We start from the raw sequence: 11,093 nt of genomic DNA, 5'->3' as shown, positions 1-11,093 counted from the left end.
ACCCTACCTATATATACATTCTATCAACTTTCACTTTTTCCTTGGTGATCCATCAATTTCACTATACATATTTTCTGTTTATTATTATTATTATTATTATTAGTATTATTATCATTTTTCAATTTCAAATTTGACTGGTCAAACGATTTGACTGATGCTGATTGGAATTATGACCATAGTCCCATGTGGGCCTATCACATTATTTCCTATTCAAGTGGGTTTTTTGAATGATTATGATTTCATTATTCACTTAGGGTGTGTTTGTTTGGGGGGTTTGGATTTTGAGTTGGGATTTGAATAGTAAAAATTTTGAATTTGAATAGTTGTATGATGTGATATAAATAAGTATTGATGTGATGTTTTGAATGTAAAATTAATTTTTAGTATAATATAAAAAATGAAAAATAAGTGTTTGATTTGATATTTTTTTGAGGGAAAAAATTTGATGAATAGTAGAATTTTAATTCTACAAACGAACACACCATTAATAGCTCCCGAATTGCATCATTCTTGGAAGGTCCCGGGAGTTTTGCTCCAGACAAGGTAGGCCTTTGTATGAAGCATAAAACTTGGAATATTAAGATTAAGTTTGGAGATTGAAATTAAATTTAAAATGTGTTTAATTAAATTTTTTTTTTTATATAGAATCATAAAAAATATTACGTAAAGAATATAATACATACCCATAACAATAAAAATTAATAAAACACACAAAAATACAAAGAATATTATTTTTATAATACTTTCATAATTTTCAATAATTCACAACTTAAATTATAAATACTAAAGAAACATACTCATAGTTTAACAATATCTGATATAATGTAAGGATTTTTTTATTATTTAAAGTTACATGAAAAGTATAATTGCTAAAAATACAAATAGATTGATTTCAAATAGACCAACATAACAAAATGATAGATTGATTTTTAAATATATTTTTAGTTTGATAAATACAACACTAGTTTGAGACCTCAAACAAAAAGTCCATTATGATTTCCTTAATTGATCATATTTTTTCCAAAATCATTTTTTTTTTTTTTAATTATATAAGCTATAAGTAAATGTATGAAGAGATCCATGCAAAAATATATACGATGAATGGGTGCTGTGGTCCAGGACTGGTCAAGAATCAACACTAGAGGGCCCCCTAAAGACATCATCATGCTGTCTTTGGAATTGTAGTGTAGAGGGAGCCAATAATAATAATAATAATAATAATAAAAATAATAATAACAGAATTTTCAATTTTTATTTTTTAAATATGGGACCCCAAAGACTACAACTAATGCAAGAGTGGTTTCAATGATTGTTTGTTTATGATCATATTCATATATATGTGCAACTGACAGATGATGACAGAGAGACAGACAGACAGATTAGAGAGAGAGAGAGAGAGAGATGTTAGAATAATTGTTGGTTTGGTCATGCATTGATTTTCCCACCATTCCAAGAATATTGATCCCCCCAAAAAAACCCTATTAAAAATCATAAAATAAATAAATAAAGAACAAACAAGATTAGGGTCTATGGTTTGGTAAATCTTTTTTTCTTTGATGGGATGATTAATTGCATATTGCTGCTAGTGGACTGCATGTGTTGCTGATTTGTCACACACACATACATATATATATAGATATATCTTAATGGATAAGAAAATTTGGCCAATCATTCACAAGTCTATAAAATATTATATATATATATATATTTAATTTTTTTTTTTTTTTTGGAAAAAAAAGGGAGACAACTTCTCTAGGAGACAAGACTACTCATGAAAAAATTTGAGAACAAGGGTTTGACAAGTAGTCACCATTTAAAACCATGGAAGCTAAGTTTCAAGAAGGGTATCAATTGATGTTTGTCCATTCTTGGCTACCTACCTACATCATTGGAAGCTATTATAATGTGGAATTAAATTATTTAACAATATATTGACAACACATGGATGATTGACAATAGTATATGAAATATATATAAATAAACATCATAAGATATACTCCCTCCGTCATGCAAATATGTGTTCATTTGATCGGGTACGAATTTTAATAAAAATGAGTAATAATAGTTACTTTTTCTTTTTATAGTAGAAAAAAAATACAAAATGTAATAATTTTTTACTTAAAAAGAAAACAAAAATATTTTTCAATGACAATCCAAAAACGAAAGTGAGCATAGATTTGAATGACGGATGGAGTATATTAATATAATATATATATGTTAATCGACAATAAATAATAATAATTCATATGATATACATTATTATTATTGGTCTCAACACAAAAGATATGTACATATAACATATGAACCGTTAATACATAATATTTCATTTAATAGCATATATGTTATATTAAGAAATGATTACCTTCTGATTTCTCAAATCAACATATATAAAATATACAAATAATACATATTTTTATTAATTGTTCATAAAAAAATAATGTTGTATAAAAATATGTCATATATTCAAATTAATTGTTGGACGTGATGTGTGAGATAATATCATAAATTGTATTTGTATTATTAATATAAATTATGTGTTATCTCTTAACATACGATGCTAATTTCAAAATTCAGCATTGTAACCCCTACTGTTATATTAATTGAAACTGTATGTTGTCTGTAAATTTTTTATGAATTAATTAGGGCTAATCAACATGATTTTGATTAGTTCTAATAAGCTCTTAACCATTAATTCCCTATATATATAAATTGATTCCTTTTATCCATTGAAAAATAAAAGTTGAGATTTTTTTTTTAAGATATATGACAAAAAGATAGCTGATAAAATATACATGCCAAAAGTAATAATTCATTATAAATTCATGACTTAATTTATAATTTTTTTTGAGAATAAGATCAATCATACACACCTTGTTATTATATCACAAAAACATGCGCAAATCTAGTGTTGATAGTGCCAATTTGACCAAATTGGCATATATAATAAAGATATACAATCTATATCATATAAAACATAGCATATATTATGTTATAACAAAGCATATATATTGTATTATAACAAAATATACAGTGTGTTATAAATATATTAGGTTGTATATAAGATATTGTATACTTTTATTACATATATTAATTATGTCAAATCAACATGTATTTTGGTAATAATAAGAAAAAATATCTAAATATCCTTCTATAATATGTTTGGGGCAAAAAAAAAATGTATGATAATATTGTAGTGAATGGCTCAAACAAAAAATATCTATAACACAATTGAAATAAAGGATTCTATAACACAATATGTTATATAGCAAATGAATACAATTCTCCATTCAAGTAATAAAAAATACTAATATATATAGTCATGTAAAGAATGATCAAGTAATAAAATACTACTCCCTCAGTTCCAAAACTATAGTTTGGGTTATGTTTGACACGAGATTTAAGGAATATTAATATTATATTGATAGTGGGTAAAAAGTATGGGTAAAAGACTTTTTTGCCTTTGTGAGTGTATTAGTATAAAAAGTAGTGACAATTGTGTAATAATAATGAAAAAATAAAAGGTAATTTTATAGTGATATGATTATTTATGGAAATGAGACTATTGTTTTGGGACGGACAAAAATGGTAAACAAGACTATTATATTGAGACAGATGGAGTAATATATACAGTCATGTAAATAATGATCAAGTGATATAAGAATGATTTTATGATTGTGATGATAAGAATTCAAATATAGAATACCTTTTGATCCTACATGTCACATAGAACTTACTTAGTATGAAATCGGATGTTTATTCAGTGCACACTTAAATAGTAGTCATGAACATGGACAATAATTCAGAACATTATTTACTCACATTTTTTTATTTTTTTATTTTTTAGTTTCTTTATTCTCCATTTTTTTATACAAAAGAAAAATATATTCATATTTTTTATTTATCCGTCATAAAATAATATGGTATTTCTTTCTTTAGTAAAAATTCATACCCCTCGGTCCAAGTATATTTTTACTATTTTCGTGTATCTCACTCAAAATTATTTATTTTCTATAATTGTGAAAGTAATAATATACTAATATCAAAATATCCTTTAACTTTTATATAAACTACAAATATAATATCACACATAATTAATTTATATATAAAATACAAAGAGTAAAAATGTCAAAATTATTTTAAATACTTCTACTAATTAATAAAATATTATTATTTCTAATCTACGATAAGACTTCAAATCCCATTTGGATTGAAGAGAGATTACCATTTTTTATTTTATTTTATTTTATTTTATTTTTTATATTTTTGAACTTTTTAATTTTTTAAACTTTTTTTACTATAAAAAGCAAAAAAATACATATTATATTAATAATCCGTGCCTAAATCAAATGAATATATATTTTACATAAATGAGGGAGTACTATTATCTCACAAATTATTTTATCTAAATACTGTTTTAGCTAAAAAAAAATAAATCAAACATTAAAACACACACACACATTGATTGTATGTCCATGTTAATTTTTATCGTATGTTGAATTTTTATCTAACTTTTATTTAATTTTATATTTTAAAAAATTATATATATTTTTATTATAAAATATTATTTTGATAAAAATTCAAACTTATAAATTCAACTCCGACGAAAAAGAAATGTCTTATTTGTCTGGGCACAGACAATCTTCCATTGGATCCGTTTTAGCAACTATTTAATCACTAATGATTACACAATTAGCCTTATTATACCTTTATCAATTTTCATTAATCTTTCATCTTCCTACTATGCCATAATTTTCACATTAATTTTACGCTAAATTCTAGCTCATAATATAATTTTATTGTAATGAAAATATTATTGTGCGCTTGTTTTGTACTCCCTTCGTCTCATTTGAAAGTGGTCTTTGGAGTTTTGTAGTAAATTAAAAAATAATATTATTTTATTGATTAGTACGTGCATAAAAGATTACATTTTTGCCCTTGACTTTATGTATGTATAAAGTAATTGTACGTGTACTGATATGTTTTTAATTTAAATTAAAATTAAGGATATGTTGGTATTAATATATAATTATTTTTACTAAAAAAAATAAATAATAATTTTTAGTGAGACAGACGAAAATGGTAAAGATGTTACTTTGAAGTACGACGGAAAGAGTACTTTTAATTTGAGGTAATTTTTGTCCTAGATATGAAGAAATGTGTTGCTAACATAAAAATATTATTTGTGTTGAATTGTTAATTTTTTATATATAAATAAAGTATATTATATATACATTGTATTTTTAAGATTTTTTTTTTTTAATGAATACATATATGTATTATATTTTTTTATAATATTAATCCCAAAAACATCAATCTTTCTTTTTTTTTTTCTTTTTTTTTTTATGGAACACAAGCTAATTATTATATATTCAAACTCATTTAATTATAGATATTTACTTTTTATTTTTATTTTTAAATGACATGGGAATTCGTTGTCGTTACTTTTCGAGTGTATTCTAGATAAATTTGGACTGAGCTGTAAATTAAGTCCGATAATTAATTATAAATTTATTACTTCTTCATTGAGTTGAGCCTATTCAAGTCATTGTTGTGATTTTTTTTTTTCTCCCATATTCGAGCTTCAATTGTTATTATAATTAACGAATAAACCTTATTAATTTTGTGTTTTGTATTTGTATTTTATATTTACATAATATTTTGATATAATACTTTTTTGAGAGAGAAGAACGTATTTATATATATATAATGTAAACAATTTGTTGAAAAGCGTAGAACATTAGTGTTTACTTTACATTTTTTTGATGAATTTTTTTTTTTAATATTAGATATAGAGAATTGTTCCGATAATATAAAAAAAATGATGTTTTATATTAAATTATTAATTTTTATGGATGCATAGAGTATATATATTATATATTATTTTAAAAATGTATATATTATATTTCTTATAATATTTATGAAAAATTAAGGACACATGTTGATTATTAAGGAATTAATTAGGTGTACTAAATAATGGTCGTTGGTTTTAATGATTAATCCACACAACTACCCACTCAATGTGTCTAAATTTCAAGTACTAATTATTTTAAGACACAATTATTAACATAACTAATCAATACACCTTATATTATTTGATATTAAGATATATAACATTGATTAAATATATATATATATATAATATAATATTATAATGCTTATACATACATAAATATATGTATTGGCGGCTATCATGGTGCTTTTTTAAAAAAAAGGTCAGCACAGTGTAAATAGTTACTAGGGATACCGTATTTAAAGTAAGAATATTTAATTAGTTAATAATAATTAGTTATAATATTATTATTTTTATAATTAATAATATTTATAGTTTTAAAATAAATTTAATATATATGATTAAAAAAATTAAAATATATGTTTACATATTTAAAAATTATATAGCAATTAAAAAATATATGCAATATGGATATCAGTTTACAGAGAATAAAATTTTCTATAATACAAGTAAATAAAAAAAATATTTTTGCTTATTTATAATTAACATAAATAAATTTTATAAAATATGTGTAGTTTTAAATATAAATATAAATATTTATTTTTTTAGGAGAGAGATAGGAATAGAAGGGTTTTCGGTGGGTCCTACGTCATTTATTATGTTGTATGTTGAATATGTTTTGATTTATATTTGTTAAATATGTTTTGATTTAATAATTTTTACCAAAAATAAAAAGGTATCAATTGTAACGGGACAGACAAAAATGAAAATAGTGTCAATTGTGGTACAACGGAGGAAGTATATTATAAAAAAGAGATTAACGATAAACGGTACAAAAATAAATAGCAAATGAAATATTAGATAAAAATATAATTTTGTTTCATGAATGTAAGTAATATGCTGAATTCAATTAGAGATTATACTAAATTTGACTATAGCATGTGTAATGTATTGTTCATTTTATGTAATATTCCCTCCATCCCTTATCAATCGGTCTTTTGAGATTTTGTAGTAGATTAAAAAATAATAGTAATTTATTAGTTAGCAGAAGTGTGTAAAATTTTTTGATATTTTTGCCCTTTCACTTTTTGTATAAAATAATTGTATGTAATTTAAGTAAAAGTTAAAGGGTATTTTGGTATAAGTGTATAATTATTTTTTTCAAAAATAATACTTTGAAATTAGACGAACAAAATGATAAAAATAATATTTTAAATTAGGACGCAAAAATCATAAAATAATATAACACTTATATTAACAACACATTATATAGTCACACTTAGATATAATATAAGGACAATTAGTACATAATATATTTGCGGAGAACACACTCGATAAAAAAATAAAATGCACACATAACACAAATTGTTAACCATTTAACATAAGATATTACTCTATCCGTTTAAATTTATGCTCATTTTTTCTTTTTGTGTTTTTATAAAAAATATTTTTTTAACAAAAAAAATATATATATTGTTTTTTATTTTTTTACTATAAATAGCAAAAAATAACAACCATTACATACTTTTATTAAAATTCATATCCCAATATTTGATCACACAATTTGATAATAGATAAAATATTTTTTTATATTATCAATACAATTTCTCGTACCCAACTAAAAAAAAAATATATATATATATAAAGTGAAAAGATCAAAACAAAGTGTTAATTAACTAATTGAGTAAAATAAATTCCTAATTGTCATCAACCTAAAGCTCATCATATTATTCATTATCACTTTTAATCATCTATCAATAATATTACCCCTCAAATAGATTATATATTTTTTATTTTTTGAAATAATAAAAAAAAAGTTTGCTTCAAATCTATTTAGATTGATGTTCTTATAATTTTCTACTAAAATCACTATAAGAAAAAAATCATTATTGTAATAAAACATTTTTGTCTCTAAATCTACTTTTTCCGTTACTAATGACATTAGAGATGAAATTAGGAATGGAATTACGTTAGCTACGTGAACTTTAGGAACGAATTTTCGTTACAAATATATTATATTATTGTAGTAAATGTTATATAATTCATTAATTTTACCAACATTAAAATATCAAATAAAATATTTATTTGTATTCTTTTAAATTGTGCTAAAAATAAATTTTAGCATACAAAAAATCATATCCACACATATTTATATCACATCAAATAATTATTTCGATTCAAAATTTTATAGCTGGCAAAGACTCATCTAGTTGTTGATTCTATTATACGATGCCCCGGGATTTCAAACTTCTTGATGGCTGATTAGAACTCGTCTATTTTTTTATTCTATTGCACGATGTCGGAATTTCAGACATAATGAGATTGCCCAATTCGACTTGTCTACCCGTCTCATGAAAGGTGTTTCGGAGAGCTTCTTTGGGTGTGTTCGGAGTAGCAATGGCGTTGCTTAGGGCATATTTTTTTGCTTTTTTGGGTATGCCCGGCCCAACGTATATTGTTTATTTGCATGATTTGTAGTCTCTCCGTCTCACTAAATTTGTTTTTTCTTTTTATTTTTGTCATTCCTACAAAATTTGTCTTTTTTCTTTAGAAATATAATTATATACTTTAATCATATTTTAAAATTCATAATTTATAATTTTTTTATTTTAATTAAACTATTTAGTCATATTAATCTAATAATTATTTTTACTAATATATTTTTTAATTACTTACTAATTACACGGTATATAAAATAAAATTATGTGTCCCAGCTAAGATGAACAAATTAACTGGAACATAGGGAGTATGAGTTTGTGAACTGATTTTTGGACGAGCTTGTTTGTTTGTACAGGTGTTCAGTGGCTGACCTATCAAGGGGCAAGGGTTGTCCATTCCTAACTCCACTTTTATTCTATTTTATTATTATTTTTTATTTTTAAAAGAATAATATATATGTATATAATCTATAGAAAATATTAAAAATAAATAAAATAATAATAAAAACATCAAAGTGTTGATTTTTTTTTTTTAAATAAGAAAGTACATTTATTTTTTTTTTCCAAAATATAATATATAAATATTTACTAATAAAAAAGATTGTATTTTTTTTTATTTGGACTATATTCGATATAATAATTAATATTCAATATTAGTATGCAAAAGCAAATATAAAATTATTAAGTAGATGATAGTAGTATTATTTTACAAATAAAAATTTTATTTTGTAAATTTAAAATTTTTGTCTCACTCTCTATTAATATTCTAGTTCCGGCCACTGCAGGTGTTCTTCTAATATCAATATATTCACTGATCTTTTTTATTATATATATATATAAATAAAAACACATATTATTTGACAACAATTATATACTTATTCCATTCAAGAAATTTAATCTCGTTTTTTTTTTTTTTTGTAATTTTTACAAGAAATGAGGCTAAATTTACCAAACCTAAAGAGTAATATTTATATCCATACAATTTACTCCCCTGACCCACATAATTTGTCCTTATTTTCTATTTTCGTCCCCCCACATAACTTGTCTTTTCTATTTTTAGAAATATAATTATACACTTTAATAGCATTTTAAATTTTAAATTTTATAATTTTCTTAATTTTAATTAAACTATTTACTTATTTTAATCTTAATCTATAATTATTTTTACTAAATAATAATTATTTTTACTAATATATTTTTTAATTACTTATTAATTATACTTTACCTAAATTCTCGTGTCTACGGTAATACACCCATATTACATGAGATGAAGGGAGTAATAAATTAGAACCAATGCCATGCATATACATTTATATATATATATATATATATATGTGTGTGTGTGTGTGTGCATGAGGAAAGAATGGAGGTATAGCTTGACATAAAAGAAATGGTAGCATGATTGAGAGAGAGGACGTGTCATGTCCACGGAATAACCTTTGCTTCTAAACAAATAATAAAATATTTTAGTCTGTCCATAATATATATATATATATATATATTTTAAATAAATTGGACTATCTATCTAATATTATATATTATATAAATATTATTATTTTTATGTCACACAATATTAATAAAATTATTTTAGTCATTTCTATTTTATTTCTATTATATCATTATATAATATTAATATTTTTAAATTTTGTGTAAAAACAATCGAATATATAGTTATGGGACGGAGTAAGAATTATTATTATATATATGTATATATATAAAACGTAACAATGATTATTGAAATTCCTAATTATGAGTGTTGGACATCACATTGTCACATATTGCACGTATTCCACTATTCCTCATCATTATTTTTGTTGTTATTATGTATATATATTTATTTATTTTGTTATATTTCTATATTGGTTTTAATTACTCAATCCATGAAAAGTTTTCTTTAAAAATTATTTTATATTAATTTTTTTCTACTTAAAATAATATAATATTATAAAATATATTATCTATTAAATGTCACATTATTATACATCTATCATTACAAAATTCAAAACATTTTTCAAAGTATATTTAAAAATATCTGTTTGCATAGGAATATAATTTTTTAAAAAATATCAAATTGATTATTTATTTATTTTTAATAAAATACTCCTTCCGTCCAAGTAAAAAGTATATATTTATTTTTCAATAAAAAATATATATTATTTTTGGCCTAAAATTTAAAAAATAATAATATTTTAATTATAGTAGGTAGGTAAAAATAGTATAATGATATTTTTGCCTTTATTTTTTTTTTTGGTATAAAAGCAATGATATGATGTAAAATAGGGGTATTTATGAAAAAAATAAAGTATTTAATGAAAAGACTACTTTGTAATTGAATGTCCCAAAATAAAAATATGTATACTTTTTAACGGGACGGATGGAGTATTATATTAAGCATTTAAATTTTTTTAGGTTCAAATTTCTTCAAAATTTTAAGGCTTAGTTGAATTAATAATAAAAAATTAAGAAGAAGATGTTAAATAGAAAAATACTCTATTACTTGTTTTGGCATATGATCAAACTTCTCTCTTGGCTGTCAATGTAGGTACCAAATACAGAAATATTGACTCATCAGATTGCTGCAACAGTATGTCTGCAATCCTGCTCTGTTTTTATCTCTTTTCAGTAGGTGGTTGCAGAGGACAAAATGAATGTGTTGAGGTATGCAATTTCTCATTAGATTTTTGCAGAAATACATCATTTCATTT

This window comes from Andrographis paniculata, unplaced genomic scaffold (assembly GCF_009805555.1).
Source record: "Andrographis paniculata isolate CXL003 unplaced genomic scaffold, ASM980555v1 Contig77END, whole genome shotgun sequence".
NCBI lineage: Eukaryota > Viridiplantae > Streptophyta > Magnoliopsida > Lamiales > Acanthaceae > Andrographis > Andrographis paniculata.
Note: the sequence above shows the minus strand (reverse complement) of the source record.